This window comes from Copadichromis virginalis, linkage group LG3 (genome assembly GCF_057382275.1).
Source record: "Copadichromis virginalis isolate Kocher_CV1m ecotype Utaka linkage group LG3, C_Virginalis_male_GT1.1, whole genome shotgun sequence".
Classification (NCBI taxonomy): domain Eukaryota; kingdom Metazoa; phylum Chordata; class Actinopteri; order Cichliformes; family Cichlidae; genus Copadichromis; species Copadichromis virginalis.
In genome coordinates, this window is record NC_140620.1 from 14310011 (window position 1) to 14330982 (window position 20972).

Consider the following 20972-nt stretch of genomic DNA (forward strand, 5'->3'; position numbering starts at 1 on the left):
CAAAAGGGCAGTGATCTGTCCGTCAGTATGAAGTTGGTGTGTGCTTTGGTGAACAAAAACTCCAGACCGGTAGCAGGAAGATGGGAGACTCGTGTTTCACTGGAATAGTGGTGAATTAAAACATCCTTTGTTGGGGACATTTCGGTGTAAATGCATCCATACAGGTGAGACAGAGGCAGACCAGACAGTGAAGAAAACAAGGCAAACATTAGAAATATTAAAACGGAAATATAGGATTAATATAACATACAATTTGGGAAAATGTAAGGAACGCAATGTAAATGATATTGTAAAGTCATTAAAACAGCATACTCTGATTAAAAGAAACATGTAATTGGGTAGGATAATAATGTTAAAAAAACATGTACAAGATGGGTATGTATACTTGTAGCCAGAATTTAACAACTATAAAGTTGTAGCATGTCAGTACCTTACCCCATCCATTATATCCACACTTTCAGAAAAGGATATGGTCAATATCTTTACAAATACTATCTAAACTTAAACTGGATATTCCCTCTGCTTCTTCTGCTTCTCGTATACACCCTCAGGGTTTGTGATCAGCCAGCGGCTGATATGATCATTAATCCTGTAAAATATTCTTTCGGTTTATGAATCTGTTTGCATGGATTTCTTAATCCGTTTCCACTGTTAGCAGAAGTTGTGCATGCAGTTTTGGTGTGCTGCTCTCCAAGACTACAAGCTGCGTTAAAGTTGGAAGTAACTGGCCGATGTTCCACTGTTAAAAGACCATCTGTTCATCAAGAAATGACCAGGTGAAAAAGTCATAAACTAAACACTCTGCATGAGCATGGAATTTAGGATGCAACTTTATATCTTACCTGCTCTACACTCAGGGCTTGAATTACAACAGCAGTCAATCACATAAAAAATTATACTTTTGGTAGTTCTGTGTCTCTGTCTCTCTCCTCCAAACCCAGATGGCTGCTGGTACTGAACCGGGTTCTGGTTCTGCTGGAGTTTTTCCTCTGCACTGTCACTTCATGCTGCTCAGTGTGAGGGATTGTTGCGGTTGAGTCCATATGTCCTGCGAACAACTGCTGGGCAATGACACCATGCAATCTTCTGGGATTCCTTGGATAGAAAACCTGTGAACTGCACTTGTCCTTGGTCTTCACAGCTCACCTTTTTACTGTTTATTGAATCAAAATGCTCCAGTGACATGGATTCTACACTGTAACTGATGTGATGTTCTATGAAGTGGTTTTAATAAAAAAAAAAAGGCAAAAATTAGTTTGTTTCTTTATTTAATTTTTGAACAGCGATACTCATTCAGTAAATGCAAATTATTTACACGGCAGTACACTATAGGCATAAATCTAGACCCCTAGATAAAACATGATGGCATTATAGCAGTGACAACTCCTCCACAGTAGCAGGTGGGATTTTTCTGTTTTGAGGACGGCTCCTTTTACCTGTCACTACAGATGGTCTGTTTATGTTTTGATTGAGAGCCTTTTTTTGGGCAGCTGAAGAGGAGAAGTCCATCTTATGGCCAACCTCTGGCTGTATCTTGGTCATATTACCCAGCAAAACCCAGTATGCAGGTTCATCTGTAACAGTCCTTGTGCCACGGATCAACACTGTTGCTTCTACATTAAACAGAAGAGCAGTGACGTGGGTGCAGGTCTCCGTGACTCCGGCCTTACAGCTGCAGCGGGCGGCTTCAACCTTCCCTGTGATGCTCACAGTGACCCATGGCTGCAATGCAGGTTCATTCAGTCTTTGAGAGTGCAGGACCTGAAACACACACAAAGTTCTTGTCTTTAAATGAACTATGAGCCAAGGCTGACATAAATGTTTTATCTACTTAATCATAAATGTAACAGTGTTTAGAAAGTTAGCACATACATGTAATTTTTCATTTCTTTATGTGTCCATTGCTGCAGGTTATAGTGTAAATCTGCCTGTTCTGTCAGAAACCTGCCTGCAGAAAATGAACCTAAAGTATGTAATGCAAGGATGTAATCACTTTCAAAATGGAGAAAGCATAAAGTGACAATTATGAATCACCTTATATGATAAGGAGATTCTGCAGGTCATTAATCAATGTATAAAACTAAAATAAAATGTATTTTTAGTGACACAAGATACAAATATGGAAGCAAGATGTATAATCGCTCAGTTTGGGGAAATTGTGGGTAGCCTGCAAGGGCCTCAACTTCTCCATACCCACAATGTGCAACAAATGGGCACAGCTGATCTTCAACAGTGGAACATCGGCCAGTTACTTCCAACTTTAACACAGCTTGTAGTCTTGGAGAGCAGCACACCAAAACTGCATGCACAACTTCTGCTAACAGTGGAAACGGATTAAGAAATCCATGCAAACAGATTCATAAACCGAAAGAATATTATTTTACAGGATTAATGATCATATCAGCCGCTGGCTGATCACAAACCCTGAGGGTGTATACGAGAAGCAGAAGAAGCAGAGGGAATATCCCGTTTAAGTTTAGATAGTATTTGTAAAGATATTGACCATATCCTTTTCTGAAAGTGTGGATATAATGGATGGGGTAAGGTACTGACATGCTACAACTTTATAGTTGTTAAATTCTGGCTACAAGTATACATACCCATCTTGTACATGTTTTTTTAACATTATTATCCTACCCAATTACATGTTTCTTTTAATCAGAGTATGCTGTTTTAATGACTTTACAATATCATTTACATTGCGTTCCTTACATTTTCCCAAATTGTATGTTATATTAATCCTATATTTCCGTTTTAATATTTCTAATGTTTGCCTTGTTTTCTTCACTGTCTGGTCTGCCTCTGTCTCACCTGTATGGATGCATTTACACCGAAATGTCCCCAACAAAGGATGTTTTAATTCACCACTATTCCAGTGAAACACGAGTCTCCCATCTTCCTGCTACCGGTCTGGAGTTTTTGTTCACCAAAGCACACACCAACTTCATACTGACGGACAGATCACTGCCCTTTTGCCGCCTCTTCTGACTGTGTTTTGTGGCTTTGGTTCACTTCACCTCACTCTTCCCCATTCTTGTCATTAAATCAGGCTGTTCTGCAACCATGGCAGCCAATTCACTATATGGCTTTATTCATGGTGTATTTTACCCCTTCACCAAAGGCCGTTCTCGTTTCCAACATTATATTTGCAGTGTTCGTCTATCTATCAATATCTGCGGAGTATTTTTTTAACGAGTATCCTATTTTCTAAAGCACAGCATGTAAATGGTAGCTCGGTTAGCAGGATGCTAGCATGTAGCGCTTAGTGAGACACGCCTCAGACGAGTTGAGCAAAGACCCCGTCTGTGTACTTTATACGTGAGCAACGGATTTAAATAACATTAACGTTTCAAAAGACAAACTTGAAGATAAATAACAATATACTTACCGGAGAATCGCCAGGGTTTGCCGCTGCCATCTTGCTGCTCCTAAATTCAAAACTGCCTCTGCAGACAGGCAGGGGAGGCGTGGAAATTGTCTTTGAGTTAGTCAAACGTTTTCCTTAGTTCGAGTAGATGATAAAAAAATAAAAAAATAAATAAATGGGATTTTAAGTAGGACTAGGCATTCTGTAATGATCTCTATTTAGGAGAAAAACTTAATCACTCACCTTTAAACAGCTCTCTTTTAGGAGACACACTGCTGGCTAACGGTGTCATGTGATCAAACAGCGTAATTTAATTGGCTGAGAGCCACTCGACTCGATCTGGTGCTGATTGCTCTGGCTTGGGTCATTAAAGTTCATCACTTTTGCAGTTGAATTTTTGCAGGCGAATTTTTGCAGGTGAATTTTTTTCAGGTGAATTTTTGCAGGTGAATTTTTTGCAGGTGAATTTTTGCAGGTGAATATTTTTGCAGGGAAATTTGGAGGATACAAATTCAGTGTCATAAATTCAATGTCTAAAAATACTTGAATTCTGATGATACTATATTTCTTCCATAGTACAGCACATGTGAGTGAACTCTGTGTCAAACACTGAGCTTCAGTAAAGATTCAAGTTTCAGTTATTTATATTTCCCATCACCATAAATCTTCACTCAAAGACAAGAATCTTTTACAGTGTATAAATATGTATAGATGTATTATATGTACGAGACAAATAATGTTCATTTGTTGGCATTACTAAATTTGGCTCAATGCTTACATATATGTGCAAAATGAAAATGTACGAGCTGTGATAACTGTTTCTGATAGAATGAAGAGTAGACTGATATATTAAATATTCCTTTATTGGATGAGGAAATCAGACCATGTCATAACTGCTTTAAGTCATACAGAATAGATATCAGAGCCTTAAACATGCTGACTTCTGCTAAATGGGTCAAACTGGGCAGAAAGTCTACAAACACATAACATCCTTATAGAATATGATGTAACATTATAGAAAACCCACAAAACGCTACGTCCAGATGAACAGATTCAACTTTCGGAGATTTACTTTGCTGGATGATTGAGAATGCATCAAGACGAAATATTGTTTGGTCTGGGTCTAAACAGAGTGCATTGAGTGCATAGCTGGATTGGCCATCGGGCATACCGGGCATTTGCTGGCCGCTGGCGATATTTTGTTTTTATGGGCCGATGGATTTTTTTTTTTTTTAGGAAGGGTATAGATAATGAAAGGTGTTGGATTGGTCAATTGGTCATGATCGACTCTTGGCTGGACCAATTACAGCCGAGGAGGCCGGATGCACCCTCCCCCTTGTTTAGCAATCACGTGATTTTCGCGCATTGCATGCCAGGAACTCGTGGCAAAACAATCCAAGTACCGCATCAAATGCAAGCGTTTGCAGCGCCGCAAAATGTTCATTCTCCGGTTCCAATACCTTCTTGTTTTTTCTTTGCCGCACAAAAAAGGAATGTACAAAACAAAAGGAGAACAATGCCGGTCCGTACAAAGACAGACTCGACGAAAAGACAAAGAAAAGATACGAGGAAAAAATCAAAGGAGTGAAAGTGTCAGACCCTTACGAGCACACAGAGGGACAAAAGACATTAGCGTGCTGCCCAACTTTCACCACGCTCAGATTTATAATTACACGGTTCTTGGAGTGAGTGCATACACTCATGAAGTTTAGTAACTTCAGGTCACTGCAACAAGCCCAGGTACAGTTTACCGACGGATGGGTGCAGGACCTTGAAATGCACCGTGTAGAACGAAAGACCATCGTACGAACAAAGGTAAGTTTACCAGTCTCACAAATCGTCGTCATAAATACACATTCGTTAACCGTTTATTAATATAACCTTTGAGCTCAACGGTAATTAATTAGTAGTGGAAATAATTTCTGGTAGCATTACAGAAATGTAGCAGTGACAATAATATTGTATGTTGTAATCGCACTGGACAATTAGTGATACAAAACAACTGTTTTCTCCTGTGAATAAAAGTATATGTTTTTGTCAATGTACCATGGTAATAACAGAAACGAAACGCAATATTGTGTCAGGAAAATTCACTATTTATGCACAATAAACAAAGGAGCATAGCGCCACAATTTCTGTTCAGCGCCAGACTTGCTTGTAACCTATATCACCAATTATGTTAAGAAAAATGATGCATTAACTACAACAAAACTCTGACCTTTGTGGGAATGCTTGGAGCAGACTAACATGTGAGCTGGAGTGTTCTGGGACGTTATATTTGGTATATCCAGACCATCCGTCGGCTCTTACTTCGGAAACATGGCTTAAAAATGTCTCTTCAACGATGTAATCCGATAAAAAAAACGATCTCTCTACCCGTCGGCTTGCCGTGGCTGTCATGCGACCGACTATTGAAGTTAATAATACAACAGCTTCTTGCCATTTTTTGTGTTTCTTTTTATTGCTGTGTAACTGAGTTCAATTGAAAGCCTGCGTGCGCTAGTACCTCTTGCCACAAGTTCCCAGAATCCTTTGCGGTTTAACACTGAATGACGTCAAATTTTCAATCTTTATCCTGGTGGGCCGGTCTCTAGTCAAAATGCCCGGGCCAATTTTTTGTCCCAGTCCAGCCTTGATTGTGTGTGACGTCTTCTTTTGCGCAGGCAACATGAGCCTGCACACATTAATTTTGTGATAAGTGATATTATTGAAAATTCTCTGTGTGTAAGTACAGTTTAGTGCTGTCTGATCATCACTCTGATTGACTGCTGTAGAAGTGAACAGTGTTACTTTGACCTTTAACCTCGCTGCGCTGTGTTGTTTCCTCTCTTTCAGATCACGAAATCATCACAGCTGAGTCTGGACAGGACGTCACTCTGACATGTCAAGCTCAAGTTCACATCGTCATAGTTGTAGAGTGGAGCAGAACTGAAGAACAGAACTGGAAGATGAAGAACTTGTCCTTTTATATCAGCATGGATGACTTGTTCCAGATTACCAGCATCCATCTTTTGAGAACCAGGTGGATCTGAAGGACAGACAGATAGCTGATGGAGACGTGTCTTTGATTCTGAAGAATGTGAGACAAGATGATGCTGGAACATACGAGTGTCATGTCATCAAGAGAGCTGGAAAACCTTTGAAGCTCATCAGCGTCATCAGTCTGAAAGTTGGTTCTCTAAGTGAGTGAGGAGTGTTCAGTGTGTTTGAGATCTTCGGCTCTTTTAGCTGCGCTGCCTTATTGCTCCTAAATAGCTCTGTTTTCACAATCACTGAGATCCTTCTATTTTAGCCTAGCTGTGAATGATCTGTATTGGTAGTGTCCCGATTCGAAATATTGAGGCAAGTGTAGCCAGATGGGCTACTCGCCTTCCGTTGTTTTTCTTCTCTCATTCTCTCTCTCTCTCGCTCGCTCTACCACCCTCGCTCTCTTTCCACTGCACTCGCTCCTTGTATCAGGTGATCGGGTTAATTGGGAACCCACCTGCACATTGATTGCAGGGTGGCGCTAGCCTGTATAAAGCTAAGCCGATGTCTTGTTGGATTAATTCCTCCCGAGCTTCTGGTACGATACAGCAGTAAATGCTGGCGTACTGCGACGGACTGATCAGCAAGAGCCGATTATACGACAGCTACAGGTATGCTCTCGCTTAACCTTGGATTCCCTCCGAATACTGGAATTGGTGTTAATATCCTTTTCCAGCCTGTTGTAGCGCAGCAGTCTGTTTAATTCTGCCATTGCGGAGAGAGGTGTTCGTGGTATCTCCACCAATGAGAGTATAGTGCCTCCGGTCCTGGGGTAAGCTGTTAGAACTACTTTTATTAGCATTCATAGCTATAAGAGTTTAAGGTTACATTTATCTGTTTCAGGGTTCACTGCTGTACTCACCTCTCCATGGTAAATTGTCCAACCTAAATTGGAAGAGTGGACTGCCTTCTCAGTTGCTGTTGTGAACTCCTCCTTGGTGGAGTCTGCTGTCTTGTCTCGTTTTGTCTTATCTTGTTTTTATTAAGTAGGCTTACCTTTTTTTTGGGTTCGCCTGGTGTTCTATTTTACCCTGGACTGTTGCTCGTACCCACACTTCTATGATCGGGCTGAAGTGATTCTCTGCCCGAGTGTCGTGCTGGGACTCTAAATCGCCTGGGTGGCCGGTCTCAGCCGGTGGGGAGCCAGACCGGCCTACGCCTGAGAATAATTATTACCAGCACGAGTGGTAGTTTGACCCGTGGGGAATAAGCCTTTCCTCTGTGTGTGTGGGCGTGTGTGTGATTTCTTTTATTAAAGTTATTAAAGTGTGTTTTAGTCTTTTTATGATTTGTAGCGAGCCTGACGCTCAGTGTCCTTTTATTCTTTTAACATACTTTTCTGTGTTTTATTTCAGTGAAGGAGGACGAGCCAGTGGCCCTGGGACCTCAGGTGGTGGGTCGTTTTCACACTTTCTTTTGTACAGCACTGGGTGGTCTGCAGTGATTCTTTTGGTGTGATTTTCTTTTGGTTCCACGGCTGCTGGTAAGTCCAAGTTCCACGATTGTTTATTTTTACTGTAGGACACTGTCAATAATGACGCTACATCTTGACTTTTAATATTTTATTTATAAAATATTATTTATAATATTTTATTTATTTCTATAAATAAAACTGTTTTAATATTGGAAGCCAACCTGCCTCAGTGTGCATCCTTGAATCTGTGCGGTCTTCTTTTATTCCTTTTATTTATTTTTCTTAAATATATTTCCTGGGGGTGTAATTCCCCTAGGTGGCGTTGTCAAGTTTATTTATTTTGTTCATAACCCCGCCGACCACTTGGTCACACAAGGAACAAACCAACACTGGCCCAGAAGAGTTCAGTCAAATGATGATTTATTGAATACACGTGTGGGAAGATGTACACTGCAACTCATCAGCATAGATCTTCTCCAAACAACTCAATTCAGAATAGTTTTATTCATCTCAGGGTTCAGCCCCTTCTGCATCTGCAATGTACATAATTATGCTTACCGTATTTTCACAACCATAAGGCGCACTTAAAAGTCTTAGATTTTCTTCAAAAAGTACGGCGCGCCCTATAGCGCAGTGCGCCCTGTGTGTTGTAAGGAGGACGTAGTAGAGAACACCATGAGAACGCTAAAGGGTGAAGTGTGTGCGTTGACTTTATTGCACATACCTGTATAAAAGAACAGGTATGTGCGTTATGCAGGACATCGTTGTTTTAACAACCCTGAAAATGGCAAAGAGACACGCTTACGAAGCACAGTTTAAACTGAAGGCCATCAGCTACGCGGAGGAACATGGAAATCGAGCAGCGGCGAGAGAATTTAAGAATAATGAATCGATGGTTCGCAAGTGGAGGAAGCTGGAAAACAAGCTCCGACAGGTCAAGAAGACGCAGCTGACATAAGGCGATCATCGAGCAAAGAACGAGCGGGAGAAGCGTTTCGACGGTCACCATTTGGCTAAAAGCAGTTTCACTTTCACTTTTTATGAAACGGTGCCATTTTTCCATCCGGACCAGGACTACGGTAGCGCAGCAACTTCCACCGGATTATAAGGAAAAGCTGGCCATCTTCCGCTCCTACTGCAGCAAACACATCGGCGACAAACACATCCAGCGATGGATGACCGATGGAGACCACAGTTTCACCAAGAGTGGAAGGCAGCGCCGGGCGAGTTACGCCACAATTTGCCAATGGATTGTAGATGCTTGTGCTAACGTGGCTGCTGGCACTGTTGTTCGAGCTTTCGCAAAAGCCGGCATCATTTCCGAGGAGCCGCACGGCACGGAAAGTGACTCTGACAGTGAAGAAAGTGAACCTGGCATGTTTGATGGAGATTTAGCGCAGCTGTTCAATTCAGACACAGAGGATGAGGACTTCGATGGGTTTGATTGATGATAAAAATGTGAGTACCAAACTTTGTTTTGCTCCTGCTTTATTTTTAAATACGCACACTTGTATGCTTGTGTGTTGTTGATGATGACGATTACTGGTAATAAAAATGTGAGTGAGGTACCGAACTCAGGTTTGCTCCCGCTTTATTTTTTAAATACGCATACGGTACTTGTATGCGCCCTATGATCCAGTGCGCCTTATGTGTGTGTTAAATACAGTAATGGCACACATAACTGAGACTGCGCCTTTTAGCACAGTGCGTCTTATGGTCGTGAAAATACGGTAAGTTACAGTAAATCATCATGTGGCGGAGGTGTGGTCCGGCGCGCGGCTGCAGGGGAGGAGTGGTGCAGTGGGCTCAACGGGGCGGTGCTGGTAAGAACAGCTGATGGCGGTTTGGACTGATGGTGGTTTTCCTTCCCTTTATATAGTGAGGCGGAGAGGAGCGGAGGGAAAGGAAGCTGGGGAAACCGACCGCTGTCAAACGGTGTTCTGCTGTAATTCTGTGGACACTCACAATAAACGTGCATCTGATGATAACGACCTGTGTGTGGGTGTATCTGTGCCTAGCGTGTGTCACACATCACTTAAAAATAGCTAAAATAGACAGAGATGTTACTCTTTCCAGTACTTTCTTCCATACATGGTAATTAAATTCATTCTCCGAATAGCCCCTGGGGACTTTACACTTTCTTCACTCTTCTTCTGTCACTTTTTACTAGGCAAGCTCAACTGCAGGTAGAAGCTAAATGAATTCAAGGCCTTTGCTTACAAAGGTCTACATTTAAATCATATTTGTCTGTAAGCGTGAATGCTGTTTTAACCTTCCATTGCTCCAAATCACCTTACACAATAGATTGTGAAGACATCGCGCTTCACAAAGCTTGAAACCTTCAATAGACTGAGAATCAACTCTTATGAGCACAACTACTGATGTGACGTTCTGTATCGAGGCTTTGAAGCTTGTGTCGAGTAATGGAGGGGGCGTTTCCGTGATGCGCGTATCGAGGCTTGCTTCATTTATGGGAGGAGCTGAAAATGATGACGTCCAAAGCCTCGCTGCCCGGCTGTACCACGTGACTGGTTCATGAAGTGGTTCGAACTTTGCCGTGAGATATGACAGCGATATAAACCCCTCAGACTTCATTCAAAATGTAGGTGTTTGATGGAGAGTTGCAGTTAGTGAGAGTTTGGAGACCGTTTGGAGGTTCATGAGAGTGAGGAGAGACAGTCTGGAGAGAATGGAGCCAGCTAAGAAGAGGAGGATGTCCTCCCCTGTGTGGGAACATTTTGATCTTATTCCTCCCAACAAGGTATGTAAATTTCTACAGAAGATGTATTTTCATAATACTGATGGTGCAATACAATTTATGTTAAGCTGTCTGTACTTTTGTACAAGGTGAAGTGTTTGCTATGTGCCAGGGAGCTGGGATATAACAACAACACCTCATCCATGCTTAGGCACTACAGAGCTTTGCATGACAATAAGGGGAACACCGATTGTGGAGCAAGACCAGGTGAGCCATCAAATGCCATGATAATATAGCATGCTGTAATGTTACTAAATGATATAACAATATTATACAGCTGTTATAATTTACGTGTTTGATATTTATATTTGTGCTTTATCTTTATTGTCTTTCCTCAGGAGAACAATCTCAAATAGATGAAGACCTGGTTAGCATGGTGATTGAGGACTCCCAGCCATTTAGCATTGTGGAGGACAAAGGATTCAAAAGATTTGTTAAATCATTAAATCCTAGCTACGTTCTCCCCACTAAAGGTTATAAAAGCAGTGAAAATTTAGTTTTTACAGAATAAAATGTGAACAGGCAGGACTGAGGCTCAAAGCCTCAGTGTGTAGCTGTCCATACCTCAACGTTACAAAAGCACAACTACTGTCCACACCCCAACCACACCTCACCTCACAGTAAATGATCATTTCCATTTTAAGCATTTCCAAATAATCATTTTCCATACTGCCAGTATAAATATACACAGTATACTGCCATCACTACAATATAGATGTTTTACACACTCCTTTTGTTGTTGACATTTACAGGCTGTGTGCAAAAGGCCACACTCTTCAAATTCATGCCAACTAATATTTTTACGTCCAGTAGATGTCCTACTAGAGCAAATGAAGCTTCATCTGCCCATCACTAGGCACAACATGCAAATGTGTGTATACAATGATTATGGCTGCACATGCAATAAAAATGTTAATCTGATGCCAGTAGCTGTGATAAACAGTTTAATGCAATTTAATGACAAAGTTATATTATTAATGTACTAAAATAATTCCTTTATTCCCACTGTTAGCAGTGTTTGATTTAGTGTTTTCATAAAAGTCTATTTCTTGTGTGTATATTAGTGCTCAGAAGAACAGACATGTGGTTTAAAGCCTAGACAAAAAAAAATCCCCCTCATCAACACTTTTTTGTTTGTCAGGGGACATTTGTTTTGTAATAATTGCTGTTCTATCCCCACAACCACAATTGCTAACCTATCCCCACATTGTCCCCACATTGTGGGGATAGGTTAATTCGATAATTCAAATTACCACTAGGTGTGAATGTGCCAGTGAGCGTGAATGGTTGTCTGTCCCTGTGTGTTAGCCCTGCGACAGGCTGGCGACCTGTCCAGGTTGTACCCCGCCTTTCTCCCTATGACAGCTGGGATAGGCTCCAGCGCCCCCCGCGACCCTGAAAAGGATAAGCGGAAGCGAATGGATGGATGGATGGATAATTGCTGTTCTTTTGATATGATTTGCAGCAGGCCATAGTTTATTTAACACAGTGGATGGTGCAGCAGAGATACCTGACTCAAAACAGGACACTCTTTCAGGGCCAGTGAATGTCACCTCTCCTCCAGCTACAGGTAGATATGAGCAGCACTTAGATGAATTTTTTGATTTTGCTCTGACAAATATTAACATTTTAGAAATTCAATTTCCTGATCCATTTGTGATCTTTTCTATCACTTTTCCCAATGTACCTGCAATTAATTCCAGATCCTTGTCTCTGTGTCGCTCCGTGTACCTGGCCTGTACCACCACAGTCGCTGTCTTCACAGTTTCCGCCCTCCGTCTTTCTTTCACACAATGTTGTGATCATAGTCCTAGACCCTATCTTTGCATGTGATTAGTTACATTAAAATGAAGGCCTACAGAAGATGACATCAAGTCATTGTGAGCTGAGATTCTAGGTTTATCCAATTGTCACAAGAAGTCACCAGCAGGGACAGTACTTGTTGAGAGTCCGAATCAGAAGAAGATGTTTCGGACTCTGGAGGTGTGGAAAGTGACTGACCTTAGGTACCGACCAGAGGGCACGGGTCACACAGGTGGTGGGTGGGGTGCAAGGGGTCACCCATGATGACAGTGGTTTTCCTGAGAATGGAGGACATGGCAATGGCCTCCATGGGTGGCAGAGGGCAGCCAATGTTTTTCTTTTGTGGGGTTAATTACCCTCTGTGCAGCCTTTCTGTTCTCAGTTGTGGCCCCTGCGTACCTAATACCCAGGCAGTAGGAGAGTACGCTCTCCACTGAAGCACAGTAAAAGACTCGCAGCAGCTTCCGGTCTGGGTTATTCTTTCTCAGGACAAGGAGGAAATGCAGTTGCTGCTGGGCCTTCTTTACCAGCATGTTGGTGTTGTGGGCCCAGGTGAGATTGACAGAGATGTGGCTGCTGGACTCATGGACTGTTTGGGGCCAGTTGATGAGGAAATATTTAAATCAGGATCAGGTTTAAGGTGGTCCAGTTTGGTGGTAAAAATGTCTGGGATTATGGTGTTGAACGCTGAGATGTAGTCCACGAAGACCATCCTCACGTATCTTTTCCTGTGACGGCTATAGGTCTGTAGCCATGACCAGGGTGCTTGGAGGGGCTTTTTTTTTCCTGAGGGAGATGTAGGCAGGGAAGGAGCAGAGAGATTCTGTCAGATTGTCCTAGGTCATGGAGGGGTGTCAGTCTGTAGGCCTGCTTGATATCTTCACATGGTTCAGTGTCCTTACCCCTCTGGTAGGACATGTAACATATTGGTGGAATTTGGGGAGTACAATTTTCACACATGCCTTATTAAAGTCCCCAACAATGATATGGACACCCTGGTTGCTTTCTGCTCTGGTCGCACCTTTCCTTACAGGAGTATTTGGTGTGATCCTGATGGTATAATGTCCAGCTTGGTAAATCCACCTAGGCATTGGGGATGTTTGGATGGAGCCAAGATTCAGTTACAATTCAGTTTCAGTAGATAACACTCCCAGACAAAACAGTTACAGTAAATTTCTGATCAACTATAAAAATATTTTTGATGATGTTATTGTGTATTATGTTGTTTCTATGTGCTGTATTTTTAATAATAAGTTAAGCACTTTGTAATAGATTCTTGTCTAAAAAAAGTGCTATATTAATAAGTTTTAGTTACTTATTTACTTCACTCATCACCTACTTGACAGCTGACACCCTACATATCTTTCTTACCTTCAGGTCAGCCAGGAGGAACCAAATGGATGGATCTGTTGGAGGGATATGTCTGACTGATTGTCGTAGTAGTTTGTTTTGTTATTATTGTTGTTAATACAAGTATTACAGTTGTTGGTTGTGCTATTTCACTTCCTGTTTGTAGAAAGCAGCAACTTCCCAAGTCTGATGATACCTTTAACCCCTATTCCAGCTGCGAATTCACACATATAAGTGAATATAACAGCTTCTCTTGGCTCTCTGTGAAGGTGGTCGCACTTTTTCTCCTCTCCTCCTTCCCCTTATCTTCCCTGCTTAGCCTCTTGTGTCCTTGTCTTGTCTCGTGTGAATTACTTTTCCGTCGAACAGTCTCTCACTGTCGTTCTCTAAAACCTAAAAGAGAATTATGGATTTGATCAACTGGTGTCTGAATGCTATTGACACCCTTTTCTCAACGAGAAGTCTGGGCTCGGGAGAGCCCGAGTGCCCTGGAGGGACTTTCCCTGCCGAATACACGATGGATGGGTGGCAGACCTGGAGGATCTTGTGCCTGGCGGGACTGTCGAACGAGGACGCTGAAGATATCTACCTATTCGGAACCATGATAACAGCTTGCTTGGCCCTGACTTATCGGAGAAATAAGAGAGCGGAACCAGCTGTTCAAACCCCCCCAAGGCTGACCGCTGGAATTGAAGCGATGGGACAAGGCGCGACCTCTCACACCGAACGCAGCATGGTCAACACCTTGGAGATGCTTACAGCTGCTGTGAAGACTCAAACTAACACCATTGAGCATATGATGGGATACATCAGAGAGGGGCCTGCTCACAATGACACCCTTGAGTGAAAGTTGGATCACATCGCAGAACGGATCGCTGCAGTCGTGGGGTCTCAGAATCAAAAGAATGACAACACCACGGAACAGAAGTTTGATACCATCATGGGGAGGCTCGCGGCTCTCCAACGGGAGATCGAGAGACCAGTGTCAGAGTGCTAAATTCGGAGCTGCTCGCATAAAGGAGAAATCAACAATATTCAACATATGGACACCACGGCGCCAGCTGCTCAGGCCCAAGGCTGGAGCCCACCAAAACAGCTCCCTGATAACGACTGTGTGATGACTATTCTTCCCATCCCATGCAAGGCCACCTGGGTTGGCTGGCAGACTGTTTACTTAGCCTGATAGAGCGAAGGACACTGTCTCAGCTGGACTCTGGACACGCACACACATACACTTACACTGATAAGCACGCACTCATCCCCCTCCCTTTCCAAACGCCTTCGATGCTTGTTTCCTGTGGGGGAAGACGGCGGGTCTGCGTGCCACGCTGAAATGGTAGCGCTGTGTAGGACGACTGCTGTGTTCCTTCGGATTACCCCCCACCCCTCTATCCAACCCCTGTGGCTTGTCACGTGCTCTAATGTTGTGATGTGGACATTAATGTGCTCTCTGTGCAGAGGAGTTTTTTTATTCCTGTTCTCATGCTGTCCTCCCATAGGTGCCCAGCGTGAGAAGAGGTCTCTTTTTTTCCTCTTGTACTTTTCCCATTGTTGTGTAATTTTTTCAGTGTTTTCTCTGTAACGCTGCCGATCTCCGACTGTATTCCCATGTGATGTCTTTGTTGTGTGTGTAAGTCGGGGGGGGGGGTCCTATTCCTCTGCGGGGCAACCTGCATATGGCCAATAAAGCATTCATTCAATTCAATAAGTGCACAGGGAACCAGGTTTGCTCGAGCCCAGGTCCCTGACAGTACCCTGCATGCTGGACGCTGTGCCGTACATCGACATGCAGGACCCTCCGTTGTGCTGACTTCCTGCTCGGGCAGAGCAGGTCCCTCCGGCGTCATTGCAGCTGCAGACAATTGAACAGATGGTAATGGTGGTGTAGACAACGGGACCGGCGTACCAGGCTGTGAATTTACCGGCTGTCTGGGCCGGTGAGCAGCCTTGATTGGAGGGAGGAGGTGGAATTAATTAAGAAATGTGTAATACCCAAGGGGAAACCACAAAGCCACTTTCCCACAACGTGATGAACCTCTTCCCCGGGCATCTCCAGATAAATAAAATAGCTGCGGCTAAATAAATATTTACATGTAAACCAAATGAATGGCCTTTTTTATGTCTGTTTTTGTGATGTACCAAGATCTGAAAGTTTTATTTATTTATTTAAACAGTATTTATTTATTAAACAGTACATTTGCATAATGACTGAAACCAGCCCACTGAAGTAACAATGATCTGGGAGGTCAGTTCCTTGATCATTAATATACAAATTCTCATGACCATTTAGAACAACCACTGACCAAAGCACACTGATCAATGGCCATGAGTACCATTCACAGAGAGTTGAAAGACATTCCCCAACTCTCTGTGAATCGATGACACAAGGATCCAGGCCCACACAGACGGTGCGTAAATCATGGGAGGCCACATCACGGACAGGAACAGAGACACAGATGGACCGTTTAGACAGGAATAGAATAGGAATCTGTGGGAGGAAGTAGTATCCCCATCTACAAGACCACGCAAAGGAGGTATATGCTCTCTGCACTGGTATGTCATCCTTTAGGAGACACAGATGGGCCGTTTAGACAGGAATACGATAGGAATCCATGGGAGGAAGTTGTATCCACATCTACAAGACCGCACAAAGGAGGTATATGCTCTCTGCACTGGTATGTCATCCTTTAGGTTTATCACCATTTTCAGATCAGGATTACAACCAATATTGGTCCCATCCCACTCAAAGACCCTGCACTCATCAAACAACATTCTCTGGACAATCTCTTTTTGTTCCTCTTCCAAATGATCAAGATTCACTGGCGGATACCACGACATTGGGAGAGGTCCGGCTGACTCCACCATTATCTTGCGAACTGTTATTGCAGGTGGGCACTCGTTTGAGGCCTCAACCTCCACAATACGTTCAACTGGCTGTAAGGTGCCCAGGGCCATCTTGCTTGTCAAGGTCATATCATGTTTGGTGTCATTACTTAGAGCAGGGGTGCCCAATCCCGGTCCTCGAGAGCTACCGTCCTGCAGCTTTTAGATGCATCCTTGTTCCCACACACCTGAATCAAATGGTTTGATCTCTTCAGCATGCCATCATGTTTGGCAAAGGCCTGATAACAAGCCATTCATTTGATTCAGGTGTGTGGGAACAAGGATGCATCTAAAAGCTGCAGGGCGGTAGCTCTCGAGGACCGGGATTGGGCACCCTGACTTAGAGCAATGGTGATGTATGGGTTAGCTGGATTCTGTATTTCAACTAACCCCGTCAAGACATAGAACCGCTTTAGGGCCTGGTTGCCCAAATCATCCTCAAACAGCACTAAACAATCAAGTGGATTCATGGTTGATGGAACGGGGCACTTTAACCAGGTGACCTGTTCAGGAGGGATAATCACATCCCTTTCAACTGTTCTCAAGTACCCTTGTGTAATGTTTGGCTCTACTGTCTGAATGAAGCTTCAGACCACCTCACCATTCTCAGGGGGAAGACAGATGGCATTACACAGCAAGGTAACAAGAGTAGGTATCAACTGCTCTAGTTGCTCCTCAATGATCTGTTCCAAGACATTGAAACCGATCAATGGTTTGTCCACAGGCAAGGTACTGACGAGGACCGGAATACTGACGGAGAGGCTGGGGTCTTCACTCCCCGGTAAGTTGATCATGATGGGTACCCAGCCATCAAATGATATGGTTTCCCCGTTGACTGCGCAAACTTTCAACTCATCAATTTCCTTGATGATTTCAGATAGAGGTTGCATGACTAAGTCAGGCAAGTATCAGTCTTTCCAATGTTTACTTATGATGCAAACTTGAGCTCATGTGTCAAGTACTGCTTTCACTACTAAGCCATTCAAATTGCAATGTATGAGAGCTTTCTTACTGATTAGCTTAGCAACTGCCCCACGTTTAGTGTGGGGTGCCATAACACCAGATGTAGCGAGTGCCTCACCCTGCTGCTGGTTAACTACTTCTGATGTGACTGGCGAGGGGAGACTTGGTTTGCTACTGTTAAGGTTAGGTTGGGTCCCATATGAAGAGGACCCACTGCTTCAACCCTGTCACCCGGTAGAGAAACTGCTGTGGTGTCTCACTTTCATCTTTTCTGGCACACATTAATTCTTGAAAGAGTTCTGTACTATTTTTCTCTCTCAGGTGGGCATGGAGAAACCCCTTCAGTTCAAGTACAGTCAAATCGTCTTTATTGATTAACATATCTTTAAAAGTTCCAGGCCTTAATATCCTGAGCACTCCACGAACTATCTCTGCATCAGGGAAGCCTTCTCTGCGTCGACCTCTTGCTGACCCAGGCCCGCTGGACCCACCGTCTTAGCAACCATGGATCAGTCTCGGCTCCAACTTTCAGCTCGCATCAGCTCCCGTCCTGGTCCCAGATGTCATTTTTGGATCAGTCTCAACTGCAAGGTGTCGACAATCCTGGACGAGCCCCCAAGATTTGTTACGGGTCCCAAGGATGAAGACCATGATGACAAATATGTTACCTGTAAAAGCAGGTGAAGAGCAGAGTAAGGAAGACAGCATGTGTCTCTGTATTCCTCCAGATTGTGTCTGAGTCTGATTTATTTCACACAAACAAATGCTATATAAACACTACCATGAGCTTTCAATATATAATTCAGCAGGTTCCTCATTCACATCAATTACATTTACTTATTTCACATCCTCAGTGAAATATACTCTCTTTACTGGTTCATTTTCTCTAATTAACATCTTCTTTCATAACAGTTACTTTCCTTACTCATATCAATAAACACATCACATTGTCTTCTACAGTGTCTTACTGGCTAAACAGTTCAATAACAGTGTCAGTTTTGGCCAGCGGTCATAGGTTCTGTCCAATAATATGACGCAAGACTGGAGTAAAAGACATCCATGGATTGGCACTTTATTAATGAAGGAACATAATAGGAGCACAAGAACACTAACTATAACTAAACAAAATGGCTTCCTTTTGGGGTGGCTGTAGCTCAGGTGGCAGAGCAGGTCAGCCAGTAATCAGAAGGTTGGTGGTTCGATCCCAGGCTGCATGCCAAATATCCTTGGGCAAGATACTAACCCCATGTTTGCCTACTGGTGGTGGTCAGAGGGCCCGGTGGTGCCTGTGTCTGGCAGCCTCGCCTCTGTCAGTGCGCCCCAGGGCAGCTGTGGCTACAATGTAGCTTGCCATCGCCAGTGTGTGAATGTGTGTGTGAATGGGTGAATGACTGAATGTAGTGTAAAGCGCTTTGGGGTCCTATGGACTAGAAAAGCGCTATACAAATGCAGGCCATTTACCACTTTTATACTCTTCCGGAATAGCCCAAGTATGGGGGTTAACTAATCAAAATGAAAACATAACCCTCCACACACACAAACATGCAATTACATTAAAGCACATCACAAACATATACATATTTCCAACACGTACTATAAACAAACCAATAACATGAGCTTCACCCATTACTATATAAATTAAAACCCTCTTTATCCATACTCCCTAACCTGGCACACTGGTCTACTCCAAGAGCCCTTAAACAGGTGATTAAGCTGCTTTCACTCTTATGCTCCACATCCTGCAAGAAGCAACCAGGACAGGTGAGTACCTTATTTAGGTTACTCACAAATGATTAACTGTAAACAGCTTTAACCTTGGCTCTTCTCTGACACAGGTAGGATGGCCAGTCCCACTGTCTCTTCACCTTTACAAGCTGTCATTTTAGTTGTATGTCACATAAACCCAATAAAAGACTCCATAAGAACTAAAGTGTTTTTTCTTTATTACACTATTTTAAATTCCCAATCCAACAATTAATCACTAACAATACCAACCAGATAATGGAACCCCTGGTCTCCATTAAAAACAGCAAAACCGTCACCGGTTCTGACAGTAACCAGACAGAAAAGCAGCGCACATTTCGGTGCTTTATTTCAGTGCTTTTTTTTCCTGAGCTGTGATTCACTTTAGATTCTAGCCAATCATTTTATGTTTCCGAGGATAGTAGGCGGGTCCAGGTACGTACCTTCTTTTAGATCAGAGCTACAGATTAAAAATGCCCAAGGCGAAGCGGTCAAAAGTCTGGCTGTACTTCACAGCAAAAGATGCAAACTCAGCAGCCTGCTACAAGTGCTTTAATCAGATACTGCAATACTGTCAAAGGAGGTAACACCTCAAATCTGATGAAACGCCTGGTGACGCATAGCGTTTTTTTAAAAGCCGAGAAATGCGCCGTATTTGATAGCTTGCTGAGACCTCACACCGTGTACATCTACTGCAGGTGTGGTGCCTGTTATCGGACCCGGAATTAGCAACATCCCCCCAAAACACGAAGAGTAGAGTCCTGGCCCCTAGCCCTGCCAGTGTAGCAGAAATGATGACGGACGAAGATGGCAGCAGCAGCCGTTCTTCTCTGCGTGAGTAGCTTAATGTTGTTCATGTGTAATTCACGTTGAGTACGCTATCCATGTTATTACATTAATGCATGTAAGGTGAACTAGCAAACATCATCATAGCTACATGAGTATAATTCCCTGGAAGCACAGGCAGACGCAAGTGGTTTTCTGTCACTGGTTTATTTGAAGACTTCTCTCCAAAGCTACCGTGAAAACTATACAGCATTAACAAAATAAAACTCGGCGTAAGACACAGCACTAAAGATAACACTGTACAACAAACACGATTGTGAGGAGAAAGTTGTTGGAAGGCAAAGAAACTTACAACTCAGATATCTATTTTTTACATGCGCATGGGCGGTCACTGCTCAACCGATGTGACACAGAAAAACCGCCCAGGGCATTCAGAACATCCTTTATTTACATGTATACTTAAATCAAGTTTCCACAGCAGTAGGAGTGGCATGTATGGAACTGATCATTTTTCCTTAGAAGGAGAAAACCTTTCGCTTATCTGCTGAAAAAGGAGGTACCTTTGTATGTATAGAAATTCAGACATTCCCATAAAAGGAGAGAGAGAGAGAGAGAGAGAGAGAGAGAGAGCCAGCTTGTCTGTTAAAACAGGAGGTATGGTATCGTATGTCACCGCATTCCTCTACACATATGGCTTCAATCTCTCTTCCTGTGTTGGTTCCAATTCACAAGCTCTTCTTCCTTTAAATGAAGCTACAACTAAGCATAATCACAAAACTAAAAAATCTCTCATCAACGATAAATCAATAAATACCTCGTTGGCTGCATGCTGCAAAAAGGGAATTAGCTGCCGTTCTTCTGAGGTTTCCTTTAACCGT

General features: G+C 43.1%; 2 long non-coding RNA genes across 3 annotated transcripts; one reads left to right on the forward strand and one right to left on the reverse strand.

Moving 5' to 3' along the window:
* Positions 1-1320: 1320 nt before the first annotated feature.
* On the reverse strand, positions 1321-3804 carry LOC146712959 (uncharacterized). The gene is made up of 3 exons (XR_014917487.1): positions 3611-3804; positions 3389-3446; positions 1321-1761 (listed from the first exon to the last, which is right to left on the reverse strand). It is a non-coding gene; the product is annotated as an uncharacterized LOC146712959 (long non-coding RNA).
* Positions 3805-6699: 2895 nt separating this feature from the next.
* LOC146712960 (uncharacterized) lies at positions 6700-8169 on the forward strand. Of its 2 annotated transcripts, none has more exons than XR_014917481.1 (3): positions 6700-7005; positions 7081-7166; positions 7750-8169. It is a non-coding gene; the product is annotated as an uncharacterized LOC146712960 (long non-coding RNA). The 2 variants fall into 2 exon arrangements; XR_014917482.1 differs by lacking the exon at positions 7750-8169 and adding an exon at positions 7238-7437.
* The last annotated feature ends 12803 nt before the right edge of the window (positions 8170-20972 follow it).